The sequence below is a fragment of the Zalophus californianus genome, chromosome 12, assembly GCF_009762305.2.
Source record: "Zalophus californianus isolate mZalCal1 chromosome 12, mZalCal1.pri.v2, whole genome shotgun sequence".
Classification (NCBI taxonomy): domain Eukaryota; kingdom Metazoa; phylum Chordata; class Mammalia; order Carnivora; family Otariidae; genus Zalophus; species Zalophus californianus.
In genome coordinates, this window is record NC_045606.1 from 56,252,937 (window position 1) to 56,260,551 (window position 7,615).

Below are 7,615 nucleotides of genomic sequence, written 5' to 3' on the forward strand. Positions count from 1 at the left end.
AACACAGAACCTTGCTGATTCTCAGTGGGTGCTGTTTTTTTTTTTGTTGTTGTTGTTGTTTTAAAACTACTCTGCTTTTCTGGGTGCCTGGCTGGCTCAGTTGGAGGGGATTGTGACTCTAGATCTCAGGGTCGTGTGTTTGAGCCCCATGTGGGTGTAGAGATTACTTAAATAAATAAAACTTAAAAAAAGATAAAGTACTCTGCTTTTCCTTAGGATGTACTAATTCTCTGATGCTAATCGTCCTTAACTCATAGCTAGACTGAGGCAGCAAAAATGTTTACTTTTGCCTCCTAAAAACCGTTGAATTGAGGTGATTATACATTAGTTTAAAATTTTTAAGTTGTTAACTGAGTCTTAAGTGTATAGTGTACTGTACAGTATAAAACAATAGGCTTTTAAAGACTTTTTGTGGTGGTGGTGGTGGTTATTGTTGTTTTTGGTGTAAGAATTTAAAACTGGTTAAGTACAGGGTTGCCTGGGTGGCTTAGTCAGTTAAGTGTCTGCCTTCTGCTCAAGTCATGATCCCGGAGTCCCAGGATGGAGCCTGGCATCGGGCTCCCTGCTCAGCAGGAGCCTGCTCTGCTTCTCCCTCTGCCCTCACCGTGTTCTCGTGCACTCTGTCTCTCGCTCATTCTCTCTCTCAAATAAATAAAATCTTAAAAAAAAAAATTGGTTAAGTACAAATGTGGAGCAGTTTCTGCCCTCTAGTGGTTAAAAGTAATTTTGCAATATCTGTTATATTTCAGTGCTTTAAATTACATGGGAAAGCTACATGATATTTCATATTTTAAAAACGGTTTGAAAATTACGTGGGTGCATTTCTGTAGCTAATTACTATGGTTGAATATTTTAAAAAAGACACAATAATTTTGTTTTATTAACCACAATATGCCAATTCCTAGAAATCTGGTGAGAAATAAATTTTGAGAGAATTGTTTTTCAGGATTAAAATAATACTTCTCTACCTCTATGAAGAGAGTATTAATTTGACACTGATCTCATTATAATTTAGTTCCACTCCTGATTCTAATAGTGATTTTCCTGTTTGACTCCTTTCATAGTTCCTATATGTAGGAAGACTCATGGGTAATAATCCCGTCCATTTCCTAAGCATAGGATTGGACATATAATCTTGGTGTTATAATATGAGAGGAAAACTTCCTAATAGATGAAAGACAAGAATAGGCTATTAAGAAGAATGTGTTAGAGCCCTGAGGTTCAAAGAAAAGTGCTGTAAAATAGCAAGCATATGGATGATTGTTGACCATTCTTTCTTAGGATAATTTTCATTACTTCTCTGAAATAAACGTCTCCTCATAGGTGACTGCTGATAGAGACCTTTACTGTTCCAGGTATTTCCAGAAAAGCACTAGCACTGGTCCCGGATGAAACCAATATATTATAAGCTGGTGAGATGATAAAATAGTTCAGGAGGAAAAAAGATTAGCAACAATAACCCCCTTTCCAGACAAGCTTAAAGGGAATATAAAAACAACTTAATGTTCTGGTGAAAAATGTGACATTCCTAAATAATGTAAGAGTCTGTCAGAGTCGACATCTCTAAAAACATCAGTCTTATTGTTGTTATAGGAGTTTTTTTGGTAGGCAAAATCATGCTAAGCTTTGGATGTGTTATTTAGGTATTAATAGTGTGAGCATAATTAGAGAAGAGTGCCAAACTACTTAAAAAGACAAGTGAAATGTACTTAATGCCACTGAATTGTACACTTAAAGATGCTTAAGCTGGTAAATTTTATATTGTATACATTTTACCATAATAAAAAGGATACATAAGGAAGGCAAGTGAAATCTCCCTGATTTTTTTAATACTTCTAACAACAATGAACAAAGTGTGCAACATCTAAAAAACATTTTAGGAACTCAGGGCCAAATTAATACATAGTAAGTTAAAATAAACATCGGATATAATAAAGAGGGACAGACATTCACCACATAATATTTTCCTAATTCAAGCCTGACTCCAAAAAGCAGAGTGATTAATAACAAACATCAGTCCACGTGAGAGATAGGTAAAGGTGCGATACCTGGATACTCCTGAGATCCATGTTGGTGGGCTGGGGCAGCCTTCCTCCTGATTTAGTTTACTGCCTTTACTGCTTTTTTCCAGTTAGTGAATGAGATCTGTGTGAGGCGGCAAATAGCCCAGGAAGTTAAAGACCTATCAGGCCAACTCTACCTACTAATGCCTTTTGCTCCCCTCCACTTGCCAATGACTACATATGTTAGCAGCTCTCTTGACCAGCTCAGTTCTCCCACTGAAGCAGAAACTGACAGTTGAGTTTCATCATCAACAAGAGCACTTGGTCTGCTACGGGGAAAAAAAATTACTTAATGTTTCTTTAGAGTTTATCCTGTGATGTTTTTATCCTTTATAATAAAGTCTTTCATTAGTGATAAGGTAGGCATCTCCTTACCTGCTCTTAAGGTAGATCCTTTAAGCAACAGCAAAGTTAGAGCTGTCCAGGCATCTGTGGTCTTTGTTTCTTCCTTCCTTCCCTCCCTCCCTCTTTGTAAGATCTGTATATAGTGTTCTAAAACACTGAAGATGTATTCCTGGGCTCCAATGCACTTGTGTTTTCTCTTTTTAAAGCTTAATTTGGCGAATGTTTCCTGAACGCTTCAAAGGTTTGAGGCCGGAGGGGAGGTGGTCGCAGGGTGGTGGGCAGGATGGCGGATGGAGGAGAAAGAGCACGAAGGTGGAAGTCAGATCTCTGCTTTGCCCACTCCTTAGCTCGCATTTCTTCAGGAGGTTCTTCCTGAGCTTACTTCTCATGTATAAAGATGAGCACCACAGTAATAGTTACAACAGCATTAGATGTTAAACCAGACATAGTTATCATAACAATAAATCGTCACTATTACTAAGCCGGGGAGAGGTACAGAAACACGAAAGTGTGTGTTTCTAGGAATAAAGCATAGTTTAGTGTGTTCATTAAATAACAGGGTGAGTTCCAAAGGAAGAGTGTCACATAATGTCTGCAGAAAGCACTTCAGTACAAAGAGAAAACACACATGAACCAAGTGGAGGCCAGTGCTCTCACTTTTCATGCCTATTTCATTTTGTTGGTTCCACTTAGGTGAACACTGACCTTTCATTTTTCTCACTGAGAAATTGGTCCGAGTCAATACATTTTCCCCCCCTTTTTGTATTTTTCAAGGTCACTGTCATAGTATGATGTATGAAATGTGGACCTGCGATCACATGGAAGTCACTTTCCATGAAAGTTGTTGGTGTTGTCCACCCCAGCTTTCCAGAAGCCCCTACACTTTGCTCACCTTTACAGGCTGACTGAGGTTTAGGTCAGGACCAGTCCAAACGGAATATCCTTGGGAAAGAAGGGAAGGGTTGGAAAAGGGGAGGGGGGATATAGAATGGGATATTTGGGAGGATGTGCCTGGGAAAGCACATCAAGGAGAAGAGCATAATTACCATGTCATTTCCATTTTATGCTACTGTAAAAAGTCAGAATTTGGAGGAAGATCAGGTTAAACCTCTTGAGGGATTCTGATTGTTTTGGCATTACGTTCTCTGCACTTGATTGTCTTATCAGATAACAATATTCATTTATATACTGAATTAGATGTTAATTTAAAGTAATTCTAGAAATTAAAAAAACTTCTATTGCAGTGATTCTTAAACTTTATGGAGATCACAAACACCACTGAGAATTTACCCAAGAACTCTGAACTCTTCTTCAGAAAAATGTGCATATATGTGTAATGATTCAGAGAAAATGTCATTTTTAGCATCTGTAAGCGTTCCTTAAAAGGAGAGGTAAATCATTGTTGCAAAGGATGTCAAAATGAAGTTTTAACTGAACACCAAAATCTAACAGACTTAAAATTCCAAAGTGAGATCACCATTTGCAGACTCTGAAGGAAGTGTTTGGAAAGAGGTTCCATTAGTCCTCAATCCCCTTACTTACATGGAGACTATAAAAGGGTAGGATTTGGGTTTATGAAGAGATTTCTTTGGAGAGCTTTGTTCCCTCTCTCTGAATGACCACTTCCCATGCCCAGGTGTCAGAGATTACAGCATTTCTTATTCTTCACCAGGGAGGGGCTTCCATATGATGAAGAAATGTGTTCCATGTGGTTGAGAGAAAAAAAGGACTGGTACCCCAACTCCAGGCCAAAAAGCTAAATCATCCGGGGGGCAGCGGGATAGCAGAGGTATGTTGGAGGTGTGGAAGGTGAACCGTGTGTGACCAGACTTTGGTAAAGAGAGATTTGTGAGAGCCATCTGGAATCCTGCTGAAGAGGACCTTCAGAAGAAAAATGGGCATGCATGGTGTGGGTGGCTGTGTCCTAGGGCGGGAGCCGAGGCCAGCTTGGCGGTTAAAAGTTATTATGGGAAACAGAAGGTGGAGGGAGAGGGCCCAGCAATGGGTCCCAGAGGTGAATCCATCATTCCCGGTAAGAACTGTCCCATCCCCTTGCCTTTCATCTCAAACTGTCTTCCATCCCAGTAGAGTTCAGCAAAGCAGCCAGAGTGAGGAATTGGGTGAGCCTAGAAGAGAGGCAGAAGTTGAGTACAGTTCTGACCCCAAACTCAGTCCTATGTGGGAACAGTGGAGAACGAATGAATGGATGGCTGAACACAGACCGAAATGCTGATTGCAATGGAATTGAGACCCCATGTTTTTTACTTAGACAGACCAAGGGTCTGATGTCACTCAAGAGCTGTGAGGTTCATGGCGTCTGTCTGTATGTCCATCCAGGGCCAGGGGAATATTGCTGTATGCCCTCTTCCCTGTCCCTTAGATTTTAAAGTGGGTACTGGGATGTAAAAATAAATTTGCATTTGACCACATCTTACGAGTTGTGCAATTATATTGATACTCACTGTAGGATGTAAGCAGACTTCCCAGGCTCGTGTGACCAGCTGGCCCTTGGGTTTCATGTGGAAAATGGGAGCTACTCTGATTAATAAACATGGGGAGGGATGGAATACTAGAAGTGTGGGAAGAGCCAGAGGGACAAGTCTGGGGAAACAGGACAAACTACATAATTTGAGGGGCCTGATGCAAAATAACAATACTGGCCCCTGATTCAAATTTACTATGAATTTCAAGAAGGCGACAGCAGAGTATGTAACCAAGCGAAGGCCCTGTGTGACTGCATGGGTTGCACATCCATGAAGCTACCCTGGGGTGAGGAAGGAGGGAAACCTACTAGTTGTCCAGTTAAAGAGATACTCAGGAGAACAGGCTTGTCCAATTGAGACGTTTTCAGTGAAACGCTCTGCAGTGTGATCCCTTCCTCAAGATCCCACAAATCCTTAGCAAAATTGTGAACTCCCTTATGTGAATGGTTTCTTGCGGAAGCTGGCAAAGGGGCTGGTGAGCTGTGAGGGGCTAAAACAAAACAAGCCAAGTAGGTAAGGGAAGAGCTGAGGGCTGGTTATTTACCTGACATTTCCCATATATTTCAAGGGTTTAGGTAAAGAACCCATGTTATAGGACAAGAAATTTCCCCATGTCATATAGTGTCAAGGGATCACATGGCCTTTTGTTTATTTCTCTATTAGTGTTACCAGGATGTTGTGTGATACTTTCTCTGTTGCTCAGAATTGGTGACTAGGGACCAAACCTGGATATACAAAGGTGCCAAAATACCTAACATCATAAAGAAAACTATAGATGGTGGGGGCCAGACACCCCTTCAGGGTTTACAAAGAAGTGGTAGAGCCACAGCAGTCCCTCCCAGCTGTGTATGAGAGGCTGGCCTGGGGGAGGCCCTGCTATAGCAGCTCCCCATCCTGAAGCCAAGCTAGAGAACTTTCTAGAAAATCCCTCATTGAGGGCAGGGGCATGAAGCGGGCACTGGCAGTTCACTTCTGACTGGCTGTCTGCTTAGGCAGTAGACTTACTGATCTGCCCTTGCCCCTCCTAAGCAGGGCAAAGAGGACTGGAGACAAATGGGCTCAGCATGGAGCAGCCGAAGGGCAGCATGCAGTCCAGGGCTTGGCATACAAGGATGACTGCATTTTCTATGGATCAAGTGGACACTGAGAAGGTGGTTGGCTCTAGCCTTTCTTTCTGGCAATAAGAAGCTATGGGGAGTACAAATGAGGTAATGGTAGTTGGAAGAGATCAAGTAACATCCAGGTCTCTCAGATCAGTGACCCAGGTAGGGCTTCCTGAAGAACTCCCTTGTAGAAGTGAGACTATAGTGATTATATAGAGAAGACAAAAAAAAAAAAAAAGGCTACTCTTGATCCCTTACCCCCCATCTCTCCTTTGCCCATTCGGACACCCTGGAGAAAATAGGAGAGGAGATTGTTTTCCAGAGACCTACCATTTTTGCCTCTCACCACCCTACCTTTGAGATGAGGAGTGGGGAGGGAGAGAGGAAGAGCAGAGAGATGCCCCTTTCACCACTTCAGGTCCTTCCAGTCACTGGCCCAGCCGGCAATTGGGGAGGGGAAACTTTGCTTTGGATATGAGGTTGGCATCTTTAACTGGACTTCATTGAGTTTTGTTTTTTTTAATTCCAGTTAGTTAACATACAGTGTAATATTAGTTTCAGGTGTACAATATAGTGATTCAACACTTCCATACAAAACGTGGTGCTCATCACAACAAGTGCACTTCTTACTCCCCATCACCTATTTAACCCATCCCCCCACCCACCTCCCTTCTGGTAACCATCAGTTTGTTCTCTGTAGTTAAGAGTCTGTTTCTTGTGGACTTGACTGAGTTTTTTAATATCTGGAAGTGACCAAGGAAGTTATAGAATCTGTCCAGGGTCTCTCATTAAGGGATCACTACCCAGCAGGGAAAGGAGATTCAACACAGCACAACTGGGGGCAGGGTAGGAGGAAAAATAACACCATTTCTTATTTGCACCCAATGGACTTGAGACTGTTCAATAAACCAGCTATATTTGATTAGGGACTTCATGTTCTTATGACTAAAGTTGAATAACTGTGCATTTGTGTTATGGTGTACTATGTTTATAAATTGTTCGTTTAGGAGTGACCAGATTATTTCTGCAAATCAAAAACTTGAACTATTAACTGGGGAGAAAAGAGACACACCAGAAGGCAAACTTCCAGATAGAGGAGACACTTAAAGAGGTATCTAATATAATTGCCTTTTTTTTTTAAATCTCTTTTTAGAAAAATTATAACCTATCACAGAATCACTAACAATTGATGCAATAGAAAAAATGGGTGTATAAAACATGTTTGTAAGTGATTTGTTATTCTTGTTCATTTGTCAACCATGTTACTCTTAAATTATTTAAATTTCATAATAATATTTGTCAGGCTACTCTCATATTTAATTTTTTACTTCAGTGTGGCTGTATCTATGATTTTTACATAAGATGGTGAGATGGCTTCAGCCTCCCCTGCTGCCCTTCTCTCCCTCTCTCCCCATCACCAGAGGCTTCTTAAATATTTGCCATGTTCTTTTTATTTAGACAAAAATTATTTCATCTTTACATTACAATATTCTTTAAATTGCTTTTTAAATAACTTTTAAGATACTAGCGCTAGTGACAAAGAAAAATTGTTGTCAGTGATAACCCATCAAAAGAATACAGTGACTCTTCATCCATTGGTGTCTTCACTATAGAGTTGTTT